General features: G+C 40.2%; 1 protein-coding gene across 6 annotated transcripts in view; it reads right to left on the bottom strand.

The window, feature by feature from the left end:
* Positions 1–23,563, bottom strand: part of RFC3 (replication factor C subunit 3) — a 739,896-nt gene that overhangs the window by 511,065 nt on the left and 205,268 nt on the right. Inside the window, exon 9 of one of the 6 annotated variants that reach the window (XM_065533139.2) lies at positions 1–23,563. This exon is cut by the window's left edge and continues 27,114 nt beyond it. The exons of the other annotated variants lie outside the window; for them this stretch is intronic. The gene's annotated coding sequence lies outside the window, so the exon portion shown is untranslated. 6 annotated transcript variants of the gene reach the window in all.

Here is a 23,563-nt window from a genome sequence, read left to right as displayed (position 1 = left end):
AAGGGAACAAAAAGGTTACAACTTTTTCATATAGTTTAGTTGATTTGGGGATGGATCATATATTGTGGAGATATCTTCATAGTTAAAAATTTGTGAGGAATTTTCTGAGCACCTTCCTCTCAAAAGCTGAAGGTCTGCAGTATCTTTCGTATGCTGACATTTGCCATTTCTTTCTGTCTCTGCAAATGGTACCTTGATCCAAGTCACCAGCATCTCTCATCTGGACTACCACAATAGTCTCATAACCGGCTTCCACGTTTCCACATACCAATTAGTGATCTTTTAAAAGTGTAAGCCAAATGAGGTCACTCCATTACCTTTAGAATCTAAGCTCCCAATTCCAGCCTTCAAATCTTTCTCTTCAGCCCCATTCCATACCACTGTAACCCCTCCCACTGTTATCAAATAAAAGGTATTCTGTGCTAGAAGCCAATGCTATGACACCAGATTTTTGAGAAAGGAAAAGCTTTATATTGCAAGTTGACTCACAAGGAGACAGGAATGTCAAGCTCAAATCTGCCCTGTTGGCTTCAAAGCAGCCAGTGGGTAAATTCTGAGATTAGGAGGTGATTGGTGGAAGGAAAGGAGAGGTCTGTAAGGTCCTTGAGCATGTGCAGTTATCTCGTTGTACTATCTCATGGGTCACATGTGCAAACTCAGGGGGAGTTATTATAAAATAGGTGGTGGAAATTCCGGCTGTGACATCAGCAAGCTCATTCTATGCAGACACCAGTTAGCCATATTGGTTCTAACCAATTTCAACCAGTTCTTTCATCTCTTAAGCAGAGGGAGTTTCAGTGTTTTGGCAAGGTGTTTCTTTTTTCATCTGCCATCCTGCAAACTCAATAATTTCTGTTTAGTAATTGGTTTCTTTACCTCTTTGGTTAAGCACAGCTTCACCATCACCTGCTCCAGCTACTTGTACTCTTCCTCTGACACACCTAGATCCTTATGGTCTCTACACTGGTTGTTTCCTCTGCCAGGAATGCTGTTCTCCTGGATCACATTACTCACTCCTTCTTATCAGTTAACTCCTAAATCTTGTGTCACCCCCTAATAGAGGCCACCTATCCCAGTCTCTCTCCCTTTATACCCAGTTTAATTTTCTTCAGAGAACTTCTCTCTAGCTGAAAGAATCATGTCATTAATCTGGGTGATTATTTATTATTGTTTTTACCACTAGAATATAAACTCCTTGAGATCAGGTAACTGGTCTGTTTTATTCACCTCTATATTCCTTGTATATAAAACTTAGCACCTAGCACATAAAAGGTATTCAACAAATATCTGTTGAATTGTAGAATGAATGGCTTATCATCTTCATTTCTACTGTCAGTGGTCTATGACAATCTTTCATCTGAGCTATTGTGCTTTTCTCCTGAGCAACAGATACCAGTTTCCTCTATTTATTGTTATCAGTATTTGCTTTCACATACAGCAAGTCTGCTTATTTTACATCCCTCTTTAAAGACTTCTACTCACTTGCTATCGCCTGAAAAAACATAAAAGAAAAAACTCTTTAGGTAGCATACAGGGGCCTTTGTGATCTGGGCCCTGCCCACGTTGTGAGGCTGCCATTCAACCACTCCTCCCCAACATGACACCCAGGGATGCTACGGTTGATTGAAACTGAACATCTTTCCAGTCAATTAATAAACTAAAAGTCATTAATACATCCCCAAGTAACAGAGATTGCATTTTTCCACTAATATGCAATAGCTTCCTAACTCTCTTTTGTGCTGCTATTCAAGCCTTTCCTCACTCTCCACAAAACCCCAGACCTTCCATTGAACCTCAGCCTCTCTCAGAGTATTCCACATCTTCCAACAATCTCCACCCCAGTTTTTAATCCTAACGTTCTAGAACTTAAAGCCCTTAACTCAGAGCTTCTTAACATGCAAATCCAATCTGTTTCTTTGCTGAGTTAATTTTAATTCAAAATTCAACCCAAAAATTAATAATAAACAACATGAGTGACCTGGTTCCTAATGGCATCATCTTAGACTGAAAGAGTCAATGTGGTTTGCAAATTGGCTACAGGGGAGTGGCTATGAGCTTGTGGTCCTGTTCACATGGACATTAGGGATTCTGGCAAGTATTTGTAGCTCCAAATAAATGAGTTTCCTGCTAAGTGAGACATCTGGGATCGCCCCCAGGAAGCTTCTAAAGGTCAAGAAAGTCTCTTGATGAAACAGCCTCTGCATCCCTAACACCAGCTGCCAGGTTCCCACCAGGTGATCTCCAAGTGTACCCCAAATAATACACACCACAATCTGACAAGCTTCAGTGTCAGAACAACCCACTTGCTCTTAAAAACCTCCTTTTTTCTTCCTTGTCCAACACAGCTTCTAACTTCTTTCTAACACTGATATTTCCATGGCAACAAATCCTTCCTTGTTCCTTAGGTAATGCTTCCCCAAACTTGTTTGTTTAGCTGTGGCCTCTTATCTCTCCTACTCATACCTAAAATACCAAGAAAATATATTAAGTAACATAACCCAAATGCCTGATGATTCTTAATTGTTTCAATCCCAGTTTCCACCATTTCTTTTAAGATGTGTTTCTTCTGATATAGTGAAATAAAAACCAAGTTCCAGGAAATTCTGAGGACTTGGTAGCACTACAATCTTATCTTCTCTGCAGTCTCTACGTGCTGATTTTGGACCTCAGGTTGATCATCTGCATTAAGAAACACATTTGGATTTTTCTGGATTTCCACACATAGACCGAATTCCCACAATTAAAGGACTATCAAGAATCACTAGATCCATCCAGATAAGTGACACAGCTTACCTCATTCTTGAATTTCTCTGTACTTATGGAAACAGAGTAATATTCTACTTATGCAATATTCCTTGAGGAACTAATATAACAGAACATTACCTTAGACCAAAACAACAATAACTTTTTAAAAACCTATTCTATGGAAAAAATCCTGAACATTGTTGACAGTTGACTCTTTAGCAAGATGCAAAATATATGCACAGTAATGCTAAGATATTTTGGATTCTGCAATTTCCACTGAGGAAAGAGATGTTAGTACTACTCACTGCATCTGGTGGTTAATTTTGTATCAATTTGGCTGGATTAAGGGATACCCAGATGGCTGGTAAAACATATCTGGGTATGTCTGTGAGGATGTTTCCAGAAGAGAAAAGCATCTGAGTTGATACACTAAATGAAGACGGTCCCCCTCAAATATGCAGAAGGGCAGCATTTAATCTGTTGGGTGCTCAGATAAAACAAAAAGGTGAAGGAAGGACAAATTCACTCTCTCTCTGGAGCTGAACCATCCATCTTCCTCTGCCCTGTGACATCAGAACTCAAGATTCTTGGGTCTTTGGATTCTGAGACCTACACCAGAGCTTCCCCCAGGTCTCAGGCCTTTGCCCTAGTTCCAGGCCTTTGGACTCAGACTGAATTACATTAGCTTCCCTGGTTCTCTGTAGCCAGCATATCATGGGACTTTCCGGCCTCCATAATCATGCAAGCCAATTTCCAATAGATCCCATGTTATATATTTCTCTCTATAGGTATTCTATTAGTTCTCTTCCTCTGGAGAACCTGACCAATAAACACAGAATCTCATTGGTATGTTTTGTGAAAATTGGTTATGCTATCAAAGATCTTAGCAGAGCATAGTTCATAAACTATGTCAGAGAAACATTTTATTACAAGTCACAGAATTTTAGTTTTGTGAAATTTTGAAGGGCTTAACTTTCTAAGACTTCTTCCAGGAACCCAAAATATCTGGCTGCTAAATAAGTCCGATCAAATCACGTATCTGGTATCTCAAAAATCTTTGCTTTGCTAGATACAGGCAGTAAAATGTATATGACTTCTCAAATAAATAATGTGTTAAATTCATGGCTTCATGGGACTCTCCAAATGACTGACAAGCCTTAAGGTTGCAGGCTGGCAGATATCTCATGCTGCTGAGGTTTTTCTTGAAGAGGTGAGGATTCCACAGGAGAATTCTAATAAGCAATCAAGTTACAGCCCTTGAGCTTCTTAACAAGTGAGCCTAATGATTAGAGGAGGTATGAGAATGCCAGCAGATCCACACCTGATTTGATTCTATGCATCAAATGTGGGTACATTTCTCCTTCCGTGTGCCTGTGTGTGTGTGTGTGTGTGTGTGTGTGTGCGCACGCGTGCATGTATGTACATACATGCATGTACATGCACAGGAATAATGTACTTATATTAGTTAAAGACAGCAGCTGGGGATGGAAGGGAGGTGTGCATAGTCAGAGAGAACATGTCCCTTCATATTTAAATTCAAGGTAATATCATATTTTAAAAGGATAGTACTATAGTAGCTAGATTAATGTGTGCAAATGATTTCAACTTTTTAGACGAGCCTTTTCCAACTGAGAGTCTGTGGCAGAATTAAGCCCCATATAAAATTGAATAACTATTTTCTCAACTCTCCCGAGGATGGTACTGTCTAAACAGTACCATTCTAGGTACACAGAAATAAATCAATTCATTACATATAAATGATGACATAGGGTATATATATGTATGTGTATATATGTGTGTGTGTGTAGTATATATTTAGAGATAAACTTGTTAATACAAGTTTATCTTGTATTATATTTATTATATTATATTATAATAAATATTATAATATATATTATACTTTATATATAATATACAATTACATATATAGAATTCTACAAAATATCAAATATTCTTCTGGCATGTTTTCCAGTGGAGACATTAAAATATTGGAAGAAAGTAAGTGAGGCAGGAGGAAGGGAAGAAAAAGGCCCATAAGAATGTCAGGAATGTTATCAAGAGCCCCAACTTTGCCATCTAAATGTGCCATTTTAAAAATGTTAATTGTATTATGGGCCACTTTAGCAGGAGGACTACTGTGAAAATAGGAAGGAAATGTTTGTGGAAAAATGAGTTCCAGGAAATATTCTTCTGCTTGCATATTAAAGAGCTCAGATCTATAGGACAATGACATTGGGAAGAGTTGCCTGGCTGGTATTCAGGCTGTGATTTTGCAGCATGGTAAGCATAGCCTTAGGTGATAATAAACGATAATGAATGAATATGTGCTCACCAGCAGGCACACAGAGTTGTGCTTTGGTTCAGAATGGAAGGATATGCAAGGGACAGTGGTACAAAGCTAGTTTTTCTTTAGGGGATTCATTACAGTACAGCCTACTAACAATAAATGTGCTCCAAGGAAGCTCTGGACAGGTGTTAAGAATCTTTGTCTTAGTATATCAGTCAAACTCAATTAGCTATTGGTGACCCCATCGCTAATTTGACTACTGTTGGAAAGAAGCTGAATTGTGTATGGCAACTGGGTATTTCCTGAAGTGATAAAGCCATGATTCTCAAAGTATGTTCCCTGGACCAGCATCAGGATCACCTGGGAACTTGTTTAAAATAAAACACACACACACACACACCCCTACTGAACTACAAACTCTAGGAATAAGTCCCTACAATCTGTGTTTTCTCAGGCCCTCCAGTTGATTCTCATGCTTGCCAAGGTTTGAGAACTACTGATGTAGAGAATAAAGACTAATTTTGGGCATATTAGTAATTCCTCTACCTTCTCAACAACATAAATTATATTTGTGTTTGTTGAGATTTTTTTTCACCTTTTTTACCCAAAACTTTCTATCCTCCTTTTCTTCTTTAGTTATATATAAACATAATTGCTATTTTTTTCTGAGAATTACAGCAGAATCCAAGGCACAAGGGTAGTCATATGATTAGCCAGATAATAATGGCAGATACTAAGTTGGGCTATTGTTGTCAAGAAGGTTCCCGGCTGGGTGTGATGGCTCATGCCTGTAATCCCAGCACTTTGGAAGGCCAAGGTGCACAGATCACTCAAGGCTAGGAATTTGAGACCAGCCTGGCCAACACTGTGAAATCCTGTCTCTTCTAAAAATACAAAAATTAAGTTGGGCGTGGTGGCACATGCCTGTAACCCCAGCTGCTAGAGAGGCTGAGGCAGGAGAATCGCTTGAGCCTGGGAGGCAGAGGTTGCAATAAGCTGAGATCACACCACTGCACTCCAGCCTGGATGACAGAGTGGGACTCCATCTCAAAAAAAGAAAAAAAGATGGTGGTGGGAGACCCAAGATGACTGAATAGGGGCAGCTTCAGTCTGCAGCTCCCAGCGAGACCAAGGCAAAAGGCAGGTGATTTCTGCATTTCCAACTGAGGTACCCAGTTCATCTCATTGGGACTGGTTAGACAGTGGGTGCAGCCCACAGAGGGTGAGCAGAAGCAGAATGGATCACTGCCTCACTCGGGAAGCACAAGAGGTCAGGGAACTCCCTCCCCTAGCCAGGAGAAGCCATGAGGGACTGTGTCATGAGGGACTGTGTCATGAGGGACCGTGCCATGAGGAATGGTGCATTCTGGCCCAGATAGTATGCTTTTCCCATGGTTTTTGCAACCCGCAGACCAGGAGATTCCCTTGGGTGCCTACACCACCAGCTCCCTGGATTTCAAGCACAAAACTGGGCAGCCCTTTGGGCAGACACTGAGCTAGCTGCAGGATTTTTTTTTCATACCCCAGTGGTGTCTGGAATCCCAGTGAGACAGAACCATTCACTCCTCTGGAAAGGGGGCTGAAGTCAGGGAGCCAAGTGATCTTGCTCAGCGGGTCCCACCCCCATGGAGCCCAGCCAGCTAAGATCCACTGGCTTAAAATTCTCGCTACCAGCACAGCAGTCAGAAGTCAACCTGGCATGCTCAAGCTTGGTGGGGGGCGGGGGGGAGGCGTTCACCATTGCTGAGGCTTGAATAGGCCGTTTTCCCCTCACAGTGTAAACAAAGTCGCTGGGAAGTTCGGACTGGGTAGAACCCACCGCAGCATGGCAAAGCCACTGTAGCCAGAATGCCTCTCTAGATTCCTCCTCCCTGGACAAGGCATCTCTGAAAGAAAGGCAGCAGTCCCAGTCAGGGGCTTATAGATAAAACTCACATCTCCTTTGAACAGAGCACCTGGGGGAAGGGGTGGCTCTGGGTGCAGCTTCAGCAGACTTAAATATTCCTGCCTGCTGGGTCTGAAGAGAGCAGTGGATCTCCCAGCACAGTGCTCAAGCTCTGCTAAGGGACAGACTGCCTCCTCAAGTGGGTCCCTGACCCCCGTGCCTCCTGAAATATGGGATTATGTGAAAAGACCAAACCTACGAGCGATTGGTGTACCTGAAAGTGACAGGGAGAATGGAACCAAGTTGGAAAACACACTTCAGGACATTATTCAGGAGAATTCCCCAACCTAGCAAGACAGGACAATATTCAAATCCAGAAAATACAGAGAGCACCACTAAGATACTCCTTGAGAAGAGCAATCCCAAGACATAATTGTCAGATTCATCAAGGTTGAAATGAAGGAAAAAATGTTATGGGCAGCCAGAGAGAAACGTCAGGTTACCTACAAAGGGAAGCCCTTCAGACTAACAGTGGATCTCTCTGCAGAAACCCTACAAGCCAGAAGAGAGTGGGGGCAAATATTCAACATTCTTAAAGAAAAGAATTTTCAACCCAGAATTTCATATCAAAACTAAGCTTCATAAGTGAAGGAGAAAAAAACCCTTTACAAACAAGCAAATGCTGAGGGATTCTGTCACCACCAGGCCTGCCTTAAAAGAATGCCTGAAGGAAGCTCTAAATATGGAAAGGAAAAACCAGGACCAACCACTGCAAAAACATACCAAAATATAAAGGCCAACGACACTGTGAATAAACTGCAACTAATTTGCAAAATAACCAGCTAGCATCATGATGACACGATCAAATTCACACATAACAATATATAGCCTTAAATGTAAATGGTCTAAATGCCCCAATTAAAATACAAAGACTGGCAAATTGGATAGAGTCAAGACCCATTGGTATGCTGTATTCAGGAGACCCATCTCACATGCAAAGACATACATAGGCTCAAAATAAAGGGATGGAGGAATACTCACCAAGCAAGTGGACAGCAAAAAAGCAGGTATTCCAATCCTAGTCTCTGACAAAATAGGATTTAAACTGACAAAGACCAAAAAAGACAAAGAAGAGCAGTACACAATGGTAAAGGGATCAATGCAACAAGAAGAGCTAACTATCCTAAATATATATGCACCCAATACAGGAGCACCCAGATTCATAAAGCAAGTTCTTAGAGACCTACAAAGAGACTTAGACTTCCACACAATAATAGTGGGAAACATTAATACCCCACAGTCAGTAGTAGACAGATCAACGAGACAGAAAATTAGCAAGGATATTCAGGACTTGAACTCAGCTCTGGACCAAGCAGATCTAATACATATCTACAAAACTCCTCACCCCAAATAAACAGAATATATATTCTTCTCAGCACCACATTGCACTTATTCTAAAATTGACCACATAATTGGAAGTAAAACACTCCTCAGCCAAGGCAAAAGAATGGAAATCATAACGGTCTCTCAGACCAGAGTGCAATCAAATTAGAACTCAAGATTTAAAAACTGACTCAAAACTGCACAAGCGTATGGAAACTGAACAACCTACTCCTGAATGACTACTGGGTAAATAATGATATTAAGTCAGAAATAAGTAAGTTCTTTGAAAACTATGAGAACAAAGACACAACGTACCAGAATTTCTGGGACACAGCTAAAGTGGTGTTTAGAGGGAAATTTATAGCACTAAATGCCCACAGGAGAAAGTGGGAAAGGTCTAAAATCAACACCCTAACATCACAATGAAAAGAACTAGAGAAGCAAGCACAAACAAATTCAAAATCCAGCAGAAGACAAGAAATACTAAGATCAGAGTAGAACTGAAGGTGATGGAGACACAACAAACCCTTCAAAAAATCAATGAATCCAAGAGCTAGTTTTCTGAAAAGATTAACAAAATAGATAGACCACTAGCCAGACTAATAAAGAAGAAAAGAGAAAAGACTCAAATAGACACAATAGAAAATGATAAAGGGGATATCACCACTGATCCCACAGAAATACAAACTACCATCAGAGAATACTATAAACACCTCTATGCAAATAAACTAGAAAATCTAGAAGAAATGGATAAATTCCTGGACACATACACCCTCCCAAGACTAAACTAAGAAGAAGTCGAATCCCTGAATAGACCAATAACAAGCTCCAAAATTGAGGCAGTAATTAATAGCCTACCAACCACAAAAAGCCCAGGACCATACGAATTCACAGCCGAATTCTACCAGAGGTACAAAGCGGAGCTGGTACTATTCCTTCTGAAATTATTCCTAACAATAGCAACAGAGAGACTCCTCCCTAACCATTTTATGAGGCCAGCATTATCCTGATACTGACACCTGGCAGAGACACAACAAAAAAAGGAAATTTCAGGCCAATATCCCTGATGAACATCAATGCGAAAATCCTCAATAAAATACTGGCAAACAGAATCCAGCAGCACATCAAAAAGCTTATCCACCATGATCAACTTGAGTTCATCCCTGGGATACAAGGCTGATTCAACATATGCAAGTCAAAAACATAATCCATCACATAAACAGAACCAATGACAAAAACCACATGATTATCTCAATAGATGCAGAAAAGGCCTTTGATAAAATTCAACACTGCTTCAGGCTAAAAACACTCAATAAATTAGGTAGTGATTGAACATATTTCAAAATAATAAAAGCTACTTATGGCAAACCCACAGCCAATATACTGAATGGGCAAAAGCTGGAAGCAATCCCTCTGAAAACTGGTACAAGACAAGGGCATACTATGCCCTCTCTCACCACTCCTATTCAACATAGTGTTGGAAGTTCTGGCCAGGGCAATCAGGTAAGAGTAAGAAATAAAGAGTATTCAAACAGGAAGGCAGGAAGTCAAATTGTCTGTGTTTGCAGATGACATAATTGCATATTTATAAAACCTCATTGTCTCAGCCCAAAAACTCCTTAAGCTGATAAGCAACTTCAGCAAAGTCTCAGGATACAAAATCAATATGCAAAAATCACAAGCATTCCTATACACAAATAATAGACAAACAGAGCCAAATCATGAGTGAACTCCCATTCACAATTGCTACAAAGAGAATAAAATACCTAGGAATACAACTTACAAGGGATGTGAAGGACCTCTTCAAGGAGAACTATAAACCATTGCTCAATGAAATAAAAGAGGACACCAAAGAATGGAAGAACATTCCATGCTTATGGATAGGAAGAATCAATATATTGAAAATGGCCATACTGCCCAAGGTAATTTATAGATTCAATGCCATCCCTATCAAGCTACTCTTTCTTCACAGAATTGGGAGAAAACTACTTTAAAGTTCATATGGAACCAAAAAAGAGCCCGCATTGCCGAGACAATCGTAAGCCAAAAGAATAAAGCTGGAGGCATCATGCTACCTGACTTCAAACTATACTACAAGGTTTCAGCAACCAAAACAGCATGCTACTGGTACCAAAACAGAGATATAGACCAATGCAACAGAACAGAGGTCTCAAAAATAACACCACACATCTACAACCATCTGATCTTTGACAAACCTGACAAAAACAAGCAATGAGGAAAGGATTCCCTATTTAATAAATGGTGCTGGGAAAATTGGCTAGTCATATGCAGAAAACTGAAACTGGACCCCTTCCTTACACCTTATAGAAAAATTAACTGAAGATGGATTAAGAACTTAAACGTAAGACCTAAAACCATAAAAATCCTAGAAGAAAACCTAGGCAATACCGTTCAGGACACAGACATGGGCAAACACTTCATGACTAAAACACCAAAAACAATTGCAACAAAAACCAAAATTGACAAATGGGATCTAATTAAGCTAAAGAGTTCTGCACAGCAAAAGAAACTATCATCAGAGTGAACAGGCAACCTACAGAACAGGAGAAAATGTTTGCAATCTATCCATCTGACACAGGGCTAATATCCAGAATCTACAAAGAACTTAAACAAATTTACAAGAAAAAACAACCCCATCAAAAAGTGGGCAAAGGATATGAACAGACACTTCTCAAAAGAAGACATTTATGTGGCCAACATATGAAAAAAAAAGCTCAATCAAATCAAAACCACAATGAGATACCATCTCAGGCTAGTTGGAATGACAGCCATTAAAAAGTCAGGAAACAACAGATGCTGGAGAGGATATAGAGAAACAGGAATGCTTTTACACTGTTGGTGGGAGTGTAAATTAGTTCAACCATCATGGAAAGCAGTATGGCGATTCCTCAAGGATCTGGAACCAGAAATAGCATTTGACCCAGCAACCCCATTACTGGGTATATACCCAAAGGATTATAAATCATTCTACTATAAAGACACATGCACATGTATGTTTATTGCAGAACTATTCACAATAGCAAAGACTTGGAACCAACCCAAATGCCCATCAATAATAGACTGAATAAAGAAAATGTGGCACATACACCCTATCGAATACTATGTAGCCATAAAAAAGAACGAGTTCACACCCTTTGCAGGGACATGGATGAAGCTGGAAATCATCATTTTCAGCAAACTAACACAGGAACAGAAATACAAACACCACATGTTCTCACTCATAAGTGGCAGTCAAACAATGAGAACCCATTGATATAGGGAGGGGAACATCACACACCAGGGCCTGTCGGGGGCTGGGGAGCAAGGGGAGGCATAGCATTAGGAGAAATACTAATAATGCATGTGGGGCTTAAAACCTAGATAATGGGTTGATGGGTACAGCAAACCACCATGGCACATGTATACCTATGTAAAAAACCTTCACATTCTGCACATGTATCCCAGAACTTAAAGCATAATATATATAATTTATATAATATTTATACTTTATATATATATACAGTATAAAATAAAAGTAGTTTAGTAAAAACCTAGTCTTCAAGATTGAGATCTGTAATCTAAAATCTGAATTTAAAATATTACTGTTAGCCAATAATTTTCTCCCTTTAAAAAAATATGTATTTCCTATCTCTAACTGAACCAGACTAGACGAAATGATAAATCTGCAGCAATAAACATCCTAGCATCCGGATTGTGGTTTTTCCACTTGGTCTGTGTATGGTATGCTGCTATAACAAAATCTGTAGTTAGGTAATTTATAAAGAACAGAAATTTATTTTTTCACAGTTCTGGAACTGGGAAGTCTAAGATCAAGGCAACACGAGGTCTGGTTGTCTGGCAAGGGCTGCTTTCTGCTTTTAAGATGGCACCTCATTGCTGTTTCCTCCAAAGGGCAGGAACACTGTGTCCTCACACACATCTATTCACTTATTTATTTGTTTATTTAATGAGTGCCCTGGTAAACTTCAGTGTTGACAAATCAGTTTCTTTTCTTTTCTCCTCCTTTTTGTTTTCTTTTTTTAAGATACGGTCTCACTCTGTCAACCAGGCTGGAGAGTAATGGTACAATCATGGCCCAACGCAGCCTTGACCTTCTGGGCTCAAGCAATCCTCCCAACTCAGCCTCCAAAGTATCTGGGATTACAGGCATGTGACATCATGTCCAGCTAATTTTTTTTTTTTTTTTTTTTTTTTTTTTTAGAGACAGGGTCTGGCTATGTTGCCCAGGCTTGTCTCAAACTTGTAGGCTCAAGCAGTCCTCCCACCTCAGCATTCCAAAGTGTTGGGATTACAGGTGTGAGCCACTGCACCTGGCCTCTCTTACTATTTTTTAAGGACAAAGCCATTATTTACTCACATGGGTGCACATTGGCTTATTTTGTATAACTTTATTGAGATTTGATTCACATCCCATGCATCTTACCCATTTAAAATACGTCATTCCATATTGTTTACTGAATTACAGAAATGTGTAACCATCACTACAATCTCCTACTTTTAAAGTATCTTTTTCTAGTATTATTTCAGTGTCATCTTTTTTTATATATTAAATACATTTTGATATGTTGAAATTATTATTGATTTTGATGCTCAAATTGTTCAATTTAGCCATTGTCCCTTTCTCCCAGGCCTGGCAACCACTGATCTACCTTTTTTTGTAGTTGAGATGGAGTCACTCTCTGTCGCCCAGGCTGGAGTGCAGTGGCATGATCTCGGCTCATTGCAAGCTCCACCTCCTGGGTTCATGCCTTTCTCCTGCCTCAGCCTCCCAACTAACTGGTACTACAGGCACCCGCCACCACACCTGGCTAATTTTTTGTATTTTTAGTAGAGATGGGGTTTCATCGTGTTAGCCAGGATGGTCTCGATCTCCTGACCTTGGCCTCCCAAAGTGCTGGGATTACAGGCTTGAGCCACCTCGCCTGGCCTAATCTACTTTCTGTCTCTATGGATTACCTATTGTGGAGATTTCATATAAATGAAATTATATACTTTGTTGCCTTTTGCATGAATTCTTTAACTTAGCATAATGTTTTCAAGGTTCATTCTGATTTGTAGCAGGTATCAGTACTTCATTCCTTTTTATGGCTAATAGTTCATTATATAAATATGCCAGATTTTATGTATCCATTAATAAGTTGTTGAATATGTGAGTTGTTTCTCTTTTTTGACTATAATGAATAATGATACTATGAACATTTGTGGGTACTTTTTTGCATGGAAACATGTTTTCAGTTGAGTATATACCTAGGATAGGAATTGCTAAGTCGTATGACAATTTTATGTTAGCCCTTTTAAGGAACTACCAAAATGTTTTGCAAAGAGATCGTACCACTCTACAGCACCACCAGCAATATATAAGGATCCCTACACATTCTCGCCAACACTTGTTACTGTCTTTTTTTTCATAGCCATCCTGGCGGATTTGGTGTGTTATCTCACTGTGGGGTTTTGTTTGTTTTGTTTTATATTTTATTGCTTCTCCGTTGTTCCTGTAGATCACTGTGGCTTTGATATGCATTTCCCTAATGGTGTTGTACATCTTCTCTTGTGCCTACTGTCTATTTGCAAATGTTCTTTGTTGATTGAAAAGACTCAAATCCTTTGCTTATTTTTAATGGGGGTATTCATATTTTTATTATTGAGTTGTAAGAGTTCTAGACACAACTCCTTTATCATACATATTATTTATAAACATGTTCTCCTATCCTGTTGTTCTCTATTAACCTTCTTGTTGATATTGTTTACAGTATAAAGTTTTATAAATTCTGATGTGTTCCAAAAAAAAAAAAAACAAGCAGCGTTTCTGACATCGTGATCTGTGGTCTAGCAACTTCTCAGACCACTGAGTCACATGATCTCCCTCCTCTAACAGATTTCTACTTCCATGCCAGGTGGGGCTGCTAGATTTAGCCAATAAAAATATGGGCCACCCAATTAAATTTGAATTTCAGATAACTAACTTTTTTTTAGTATAAGTACATCTTAAGCAATGTTTAAGATATATTGATACTTAAAAAGTATTCACTGTTTATCTGAAAATCAAATTTAACTGGGTTGCCTGCATTTTATTTGGCAGCTCTAACTCCAGCCCTCTAACCCAGGGACAATGAACAGCATAAGTAAAGAGAAAGAAAGCTCTGAAGTCTAAGACTTCAACACACATGTACTTTCTCTATGAAGTAATGAAAAGTAAATGGTATCTCTGGCATATCCTTCACTATGAAAAGGATTCACAAATAGATGGCCCTTGGAGGTGAAGTACTAGATGGTTCCCACCCTCTTCCTCGCCACAGGCTACCCAGTTAGTTTACTCCTTGCCGTGAAGCAAGGCAAGGCTGGGATGCGGGGTAACACTCTGTGTGTGCATGCGTGTGCATATGCATGCTTGAGGTAGAGAAGAAAGTGTTCCAAGGCCATTTCCTACTGTATTATTTGTAGTCAGTTTTTAGAACGCTCAGCTTTCTCACCCATAAGAAAGAAAATTACCTCATAGGGCTTCTGGCATATCAAGTAAAATATTTTTGAAAGTGCTTGGTAAACCATGATACAGTAGAAAGTGCATGGGCTTTGGCATCAAATAGACCACAGAATGAATCTCAGTTCAGAGACGTATAAGCTGAGCAAGTTATTTGAATCTCTGAATGAGTTTCCTCATCTGTAAAGCAGGGATAACAACACCTACCTCCAACGTTGTTATCTGCAGAAATAATGTATAAAAAGTTTCAGGAAGTAAGGAGGCACCACAGACAGTACATGGGCCTATATGTTATGGGCTGAAGTTTTGGAACTTTGGGTAGTACAAAACTCAATCTCTTTTCTTGCTCCAGGTTATTAAGTGCCTATGACTTGATTTTAATAAGATCAGGATCTGATTCTATTCTTTTAAAAGTAATTAAAGCCAGCATAGATTTCTTTTTTTAAATTTGCCACTCAGACTGCAGGATCTGATGCCCTCATTAATGATTTCAAGAACTACTTAGAATGTATTAGAGCAGGGTGACCAGTTTAAATAATTTACAGTCTGCTTAGATTACTCTCTTATATCCAGGATGGAAAGTAGCCCACATTATCGTCTTGGAAGACCTGAGGCTGAGGGTATTTGATTTGAATAAATTAAGCAGGAAAAAAAATCTACATTAATTTGCAATGGAGTAATTGATATAGTAATATCTATTATTAATTTCCATTTGCAACTGGATTAACTATGTAAATATATACATGCCTTGCAGCGTGTCAGGATGACAGGATAGGTAGGGAAATGATTTCCGGTCCAGTCCGCCTGTACAGATTTCTTGGGAATGATGGCCTTAACTAGCAAGTTAACTACACAAAGCAATTACGTTGAGTTATGTTGAGTTACATTGAGTTACCATATTGTACAGCCATGTTTAGCCATTAATTGGCTCATCCTCCTGCATCCAGTCCTCCTGAGTAAAAGGAATTTTGAAAAGCAGATTAAGAATGTATGTGAGAGGTATATTCTTTCAGTGGAATCTACCATAAAGTGCAATCTTACAGAAAATCACACCTGACTTACGGTCCATGAATATTTTCTTTTTCAGGTTCCAATTTTGGACCACTTACCCATTTTAGTTTCTTTTTTTAATGAGTTGCCTTTCATTCAACTCGGCAGGACAACAAATGTAAACAATGTGTTCTGAACGTTCGGATGTGAAGGAATTAAAAAACAGGCAGCCACATCACCAAAACCTCAGTGAAAACTCTACAGAGAACCCCAGAGTACTCATTAGTCCTCTATGCCACTATCAAGTCATGCACATTTCAGTCTTGGCAATGCCACTATGTGACTTGAGCCATTTATTTTTTCTACTTTGAGTCTTAGAGCCTTAATCTAGAAAGTGAGAAAAGTGAAGAATTTGGGGCCTATATTAGTTTGCTGGTGATGTCCAACCAAGTACCACCGACTGGGTGGCTTAAACAACGGAAGTATGATTCCTCACCACTGCAGTGGCTACAAATCTGAGATCAAGGTGTCAGTAGGGTTGGTTTCTCCTGAGGCCTCTCTCCTTAGCTTGCAGGTGGCTGCCTTTTCCTTCTGTCTTCACATGGTCTTTTCCCTGTGTGTGTCTGTATCCTAATCTCTAATTCTAACAGGACGCCAGTCATATTGGACTAGGGCCCACCCATGTGACCTCGTTTTATCTTAATGACCTCCTGAAAAGTCCTATCTCCACATAATAGTCAAGTTTCTGAGGTACTGGGGGTTAGGATTTCAACAAAGGAAAATTTTGCAGACATAATTCAGCTTGTAACAGAGTCTGACTCACCCTTCTCTCCAATATCAACTAACCTCGTGTTAGTCACTTGTTGCTGATGTAAACAAAGTACCAACACATCCATTCTTACAGTTCTTGTGGTCAGAAGTCTGACATCAAGTGGGCAAGATCAAGCATTGGCGGGGCTGTGTTCTCTCTGAAGGCTCTAGGGGAAAATCTATTTCCTTGCTTTTTAGAGGCCACACGCATTTGTTGGCTCATGGCCCCTTCTTCCATCTTCAAGGCCAGTAATATGGAACTGAGTCCTTTTCACTCCGCCATCTCTGATTCTTTCTTTCAGTTCCTTCTTCTACTTACGGGGTCCCTTGTCCTTACAGTGGACTGCCTCAAAACTGTATTTGTCTCTAAGAACAGCCATACAAATTACCACAAATGTGGCAGCTTTAAACAACAGAAATGCATTCTTTCACTGTTCTAAGGCTAGAAGTTTATTTTTTAAAATTTCTTTTATAGAAGGCTAGAAGTTTAAAATCAAGGTGTTGGCAGGCCCAGGCGCTCTCTGAACACCCTAGGGGAGCATTCTTTAATGCCTCTTTCCAAGTTCTAGTGGCTGCCAGCAATTTTTGGCATTCTTTGCTTGTAGAAGCATCCCTCTAATCTATGTCTCCATCTGCACATAGAACTCTCTGTTTGCATGTGTTTCTACATCCGAATTCTCTTCTTATAGGAATATCAGTCATATTGGATTCAGGACTTAACCTAGCCCAGTATGACCTCCTCTTGCCATGTTTACATCTACAAAGGCCCTATTTTCAAATAAGGCCACATGCAGGTGGTTTCAGGTGGACACAAATCTGGAGGGAGATACTATTCAACCCAGTACAGAACTCAATTCCATCTGCAGCCTTAATTCCCCTTAGTCATGCAATCTAATATATTCATAGGTTCCAGTGATTAGGAGATAGACATCTTGGGGGCTGGGGTGGTTGAGGGATTCTTCTGCCTACTACAAATCTGATAAATAGATCAGCACTTGCTGTATCTCCAAGAAACCTTTATATTTGGCCAGTCTCCTATCAACAGTCCTCCTCTCACTAACCTCTGTTGTACAGTTTTGCAGTAAGAGATACAGCCATAATTAGCACCATGGGGAAATCACTCTCCTCAAGTAGACACTCATACTGTTACTGTTCAATGTATGAAACTGATCACCAATCCATGATTCCTTAATGGTCTTTTTCTGTTTCTCTCCTGCTTCTCTCCTACTGCTCTGTGACACTGCTTCTCTCCTGCTGCTTCTCTCCTTCTGCTTCTCTCCTGCTGCACTGTGACACTCTTCACTCACCACCTCCATTTTTTTCCTCCCAAGACAAAGTCTTGCTCTGTCACCCAGGCTGGAGTGCAGTGGTACAATCTTGGCTCACCACAATCTCCGCCTCCCAAGTTCAAGCAATTCTCGTTCCTCAGTCTCCTAAGTAGCTGAGACTATAGGCGCCCACCACCATGCCCAGCTAATTTGGGTATTTTTAGTAGAGACGGGGTTTCACCATGTTGGCCAGGCTGGTCTCGAACTCTTGACCTCAAGTGATCCACCCTCCTTGGCCCCCAAAGTGCTGGGACTACAGGCATGAGCCACTGCGCCCAGTCAACACCTCCATTTTTGACATGGCAGAAGCTTTACTTTAGTCAGTTCCCTGTGCATAGAATTTCTTTTTATTCCCACTTAAACTATTCTAATCGATCATGCAAAAACCATATATTTCAACTTTTTCTCCTTTAAACTTGTCCTAAGTAGGTAGTAGATAACCTAATTCTGACACACAATCCATGCGTTCATTATCCATAGAAGCTGCCAGAAAATTGCTGCAACTTCTTTGGCAGTCTTCTCATTGACAGTTAGAGTCTATATCCCTTCCCCTTGAATCTGAGTGGCTGTATGATTGCTTTGATTAGCAGAGTCATATGGAGGTGATCCGTGTGAGCCTCATGAGGCTCAGTCATAAAAGGGTATGCCACTTCTGCCTGACTGAGTTGGAATGCTCTTTCTCATGAGGGCCTCTCTCAAAACATTCCCTCTTGGGCCTGAGTTCCATGCTTTGAGAAGTCCATATACAGAGGTCACATGTAGCTGATTAAGTCTCAGAGTCCCAGCTAAACTCATCTTCAGCCATCCCAGGGCAGGGGCCAGACATGTGAGTGAAAAGGTCTTAGAAGTGGATCCTCCAGACCCCAGCTATGTGGGTCTTCCCAACAGAGGTTGTGAAGAAAATCTCCTTATTCAATATTTGATTTCTAAAAATGGCTTCCTTGGTCCGCTTCTGAGGAAGTCTCACTAACTTCTATAAAGATGCATTTTCTTTCTTTGTGGATAAATTTCAACTCATTATGCTGAGTGAGAAAAGTCAAACTTAAAAGGGTACATACATATGCCATGCGTGATTCCATCAATATGACATTTTAGAGCTGGCACATTTACTCTATGAGAATAGAAATATGATCAGTGGTTGCTTGGAGAGGTGTTTGTGATTATCTGAGAAGGGTCACAAAGGTGATAAGGAGTTGGAAATGCCTATATCTTGATAAGGATGTGTTTTAGTCCATTTTCTGTTGCTTATAATAGAACATCTGAAACTGAGTAATTTATAAAGAAAAGGAATTTCTTACAGTTATGAAAGCTGAGAAGTATGAGGTCAAGGAGCCACATCTAGTAGGAGCCTCCTTGGTGGTGTGGACTCTCTGAAGTCCTGAGGTGGTGCAGGGTATCACCGAGCAGTGGGGCTGAGCATGCTAACATGCTAGCCCAGGTCTCTCTTCTTCTTACAAAGCCATGAGTCCCACTCCCATAATGACCCATTAATCCATTAATACATGAATAGCTTGATCCATTCATGAGGGCAGAGCTCTGATGATTCAATCATCTCTTAAAGGCCCCACCTCTCAATACTGCCACATTAGGGATTACGTTTCCAACACATGAAATTTGGTGGACTTATTCAAACTATAGCAGGCTGTACATTACATGGCGGGGGGGGGGGGCTCTACATTTTTTAAATGGATCAAATTATATTTTTTAAATCAGCATATTTCAGTATATAAATTATCCTTCAATTTTAACCACTAAAAAGTATGTAATAGCCTGAAGTCTTAAGTATATAAAATATAAATGATTAACTTTTATAAAAATACAGTTAGCTTGTAAAGAGTTGGGAGTTTACACGGTTCCTTCTGTTAGCACTGTGCCTCTTGGATTATCAATGAAAACTATGATTTACTGAGATAATTAATAGCTAAGAAATACAAATATTACCCTTTAAAATGTTTAAAATACGTCACTTTGCTTTTCAATCACAAATATAATTCCTGTTCATTGTATAAATGTTAAAAAACATAAAACAACTTAAAAGCAAAAAAAATGTGATCTCAGTCACAGCCTTTGGGATAAGCAAATGTCTATGTTTTATTAATATCAGTCCAGAAAATTGCAGGTGCAAATATTAGTGCAACGATACCACTACCTTCTTGCTATGTGCATACGTGTGAGTAGGGGGCGTGTATAGTCAAAGGTGTGTACATCAGCACAGCTCCGCAGCCCCGAGAATGCTGCCTAATTGGGAAACTAATTTCACTCCATCCCACTGTGATCTCTACTTCAAGGGCACTGATGATCATTTTATTATTTGGAATCTGACCCAATGAGTCTTAACTGAACTTCACATTTACCCAACAATTTAGGTTGATAGGTTTTTGTGTCATCCGTTCCTCTTCCACACAAGAAAAATAAAAACATTAAGCTACAATTTTAAGCATCTGGGAGATGAGAGTAAGGGTTGGGAATGACCTCATTGTATCTGGATGACTTCTCACACATTTCCTGTTAGTTCACCACATTAGCTACTCAATTCAACACTACTGTGCCTTAGCCAAGTTAATGTTGCATTGATCTTGATTTATGCGTCCTAATGGTCATTTATGCAGATCATTCAGATAAGAAAGAAAACAATAATTAGTGAGCCCAGACACAAATATTTGATTTTCTAAAATTTTATAATTTACCTTACTGTAAGGCAGTAGCAACACCCTGCCTTAATGCCTGCCTGGTTTCTAAATACACACTCTGATATGAAAAACACTGGGTCTGCAATGTTAATACAAAATAGATGTGAGTGAACAGGGATGCTGCTGTGAGAACACTGATGATGGAAATAAAAATTACTATTATAATAAGATGTCACCCATGGTTAACAGGTTAATAAAACACATCTCTTCATTTCAAATTGCATAAAGGCAGAACTTATTTGGATTCTTCCTCAGAATACTGGCAAACAGAGAGTGGGAAACAACATACTGATTTTTAAACTGCCCTTTTTATGTGTAGTTCAGCTTCCATAAAATCCCTCTAAAATGTGCTAGATCTAACTGATCCCTCGTCTCCTGTGAAAAGACCAATCCTTTACACAAAGACTGCTCAGATTTCTTATTTGTAAAGTGCACTAGTAACACCTGCCCCATAGGATTGTGCTTAGAGCACATTAATGAATACAATTCATTCATAAAGTCTTCGTTGAGCCCCTCTATATGCGTGTACTGTTCTCAGTTCTGAAGGCGTCGTGGTGAGCATGGCAGATAAGATGCCATCTACATTCTAGAAAGGGTGGATCAGTGAGGAATGTGGTTGTGAGTACATCAATGTGCTCTAAAAACCACTCTGCCTAAACTTTACATTCACATATACCCGGGGCCACAGGAAAGAAAGCACTTGTGTTGACTTTGCACCGCTCCTGTTGGGTAACACCGCTTTGCAGTCTGTCCCTCCTAGGTCCTTCACAACCAATGAATGCCTCCCTCCTTTGTGGCTCAGGTTAAATTTCATATTTGCCTAAGAAAAACACAGAATCTTGGGAAACTTTAGCCTATTACAGACACTAAGGAGGAACAGTCTATCTGCTTCTTATTTCTGTTAAAACACACACAAACTGCAGTGTGGGCAGACAATGTTACCTTGGTGATTTCCTTCCCTCTGTTCTCAGCTAAAATTGTGCAAGGCTAATATGAGCACCTGAGTTCTACAAGAGAGGACACAATTTAGACAGGGAAGCTATCAGAGAGCAGGGGAAGGAATGGGGCCTTCCACAGGCTGAATGCTAACCAGATTAAAATGTGTGCAAGGAAATTACACTTACACATTTTAATCTGAGGCGACTGAGCTGGTGCACATTCTCTTAGCTGAAAGGAATGGCGGAAATGAGCTCATTTGAGTAGTGTGGGGACAGTGGCCTCACTCTTGCCTTCCCGCGCCATCCCCTTACGTTGCACAGTATCCTGCAGAGTGATCATTTTTCTCCCTCGTGGAAATAAGGGTTGCTTAAAAGGGCCAGAAGGTACAGCTGATTCCAAGTGAAGCTGACTCAGACTGATGGAGGAAAATGAAGAGTAAATGCAATTTCATTTCAGGTTTCTGAAAGCTATTTACAAATGAGAGCAAAAAACACCATAGAAATCATGAGCAATGCAGTATGCAGTGTCCCCAAATAGATGATTAAGATGGAATGGATTCACTTAGTAACACCAACTGAATATTCAGGGACTGTCAGGGAGCCAGCCTGGAGGAGCTGAGATGCTGCCAAGCCGAGCGGGCCTGTGTGCCCTGGGAGAGGAGGGGTCTCTCTGCCTCTCCTCTTGGGTAGTTAGTGGTGATGTTGGGCTCCCAGCTTTGAAGCTTCCTAATTCAGGCTTTGATTTGCAGGCTCTGCACTAGCCCCTAAAGGCATGAGCCTCTGCATTCCAGAAATCTGATGTCACCCAGGCACAGTTGTGTAGGGGTTTTTCTTTTGTGAACCTTCCCTGAGCAATCTGGCTGCTATACCGGGGAGGTAGGGGAGCTTTTCTATACCTGTCTTCTCTATGATTATGTGAAGGCTCCTAAATCCAAAAGATTTCATCTACCCAGTAACAGCCACCAACCCGCTTCCTTCTGCTGTTCAACTTATTACTGTGCTTCCTTAACGCTGAGATGCACATTATTTTCCACTTTAAAACTCTGAAATTGAGGTAGATCTTACAACTGATATCGCCAACTGATACCTTGCAATCTATATTGTGGTATTTCTTTCCCACTCTTTTTCCCTAAACAGGGGCGATTGAATAAATACAGTATCCTGGTCAGGAAAAAATGAAACTCTGCCTCCAGCCTCTAAAGGCCACAAAGAATGAAATTGACAGAAGTGAGTAGGAAGAGAGTGTCCAGGGCTCAACCCTGATCGTTCTGGGTCAAGTAGCCAAGACAAGTGGAGGTCAAGGAGATGGGGCCCTCAGACCTCTAACGGATGATCCATGCTGGCTCTGCCAATCTGTGACCACATGGTAATTGTCTTAGAATAAGGGAATCACCCACATTTGTCCCTGATCTTTGTATTGGTTTGTTTTAGCTTTAGCCATCATAGCTATACTAAAAGAAAAAGGGTCTTTTTCTACACAAGAGTGGTGACAGGAGCACTTCCCGTGTTTACCTTTTAATGTCGCTTTTAAAGATATGCCCCCAGATGTCTAACATGCAAATTCTTCCTGCTGTATAATGTGCCTGAAGCACTGGGTTTGCCATGTGCCCCCCAAAGGAGCCCAACATCCACATGCCCACCTCCCCATCGGCCCAGCAACGTCTGTGTCCTTCCGCCCCTTCTTTCAGGGTTCTGTTAAGTGATTAAAGCCACTTGGAGAAATAAATTTAGGCAAAAAGGTTAATGGATCATAATATCCGCTTTACTGGGGTATTCGTATTTTAAAGGGTTCTTTGAGAAGCACAGCATCTTAATTAAATAATTGACTTTGAATTGAAGGATTTTTCAGGATGCAAGGAAGGATACTTAGGGCAAGAAGGATTTCAAGTACTCGTCGAATCCTATCATGTGGGCACCCACACACTCTGCCTGAGCCCAAAGGGTCTGGGCATCAAGAAATTTAAAAAGCTACTTCTTTGCTCCTGGCATTTTCATCACATTGGGGATC

This window comes from Macaca fascicularis, chromosome 17 (genome assembly GCF_037993035.2).
Source record: "Macaca fascicularis isolate 582-1 chromosome 17, T2T-MFA8v1.1".
Lineage (NCBI taxonomy): Eukaryota > Metazoa > Chordata > Mammalia > Primates > Cercopithecidae > Macaca > Macaca fascicularis.
Note: the sequence above shows the minus strand (reverse complement) of the source record. Positions and strands in the feature narration are given on the sequence as shown.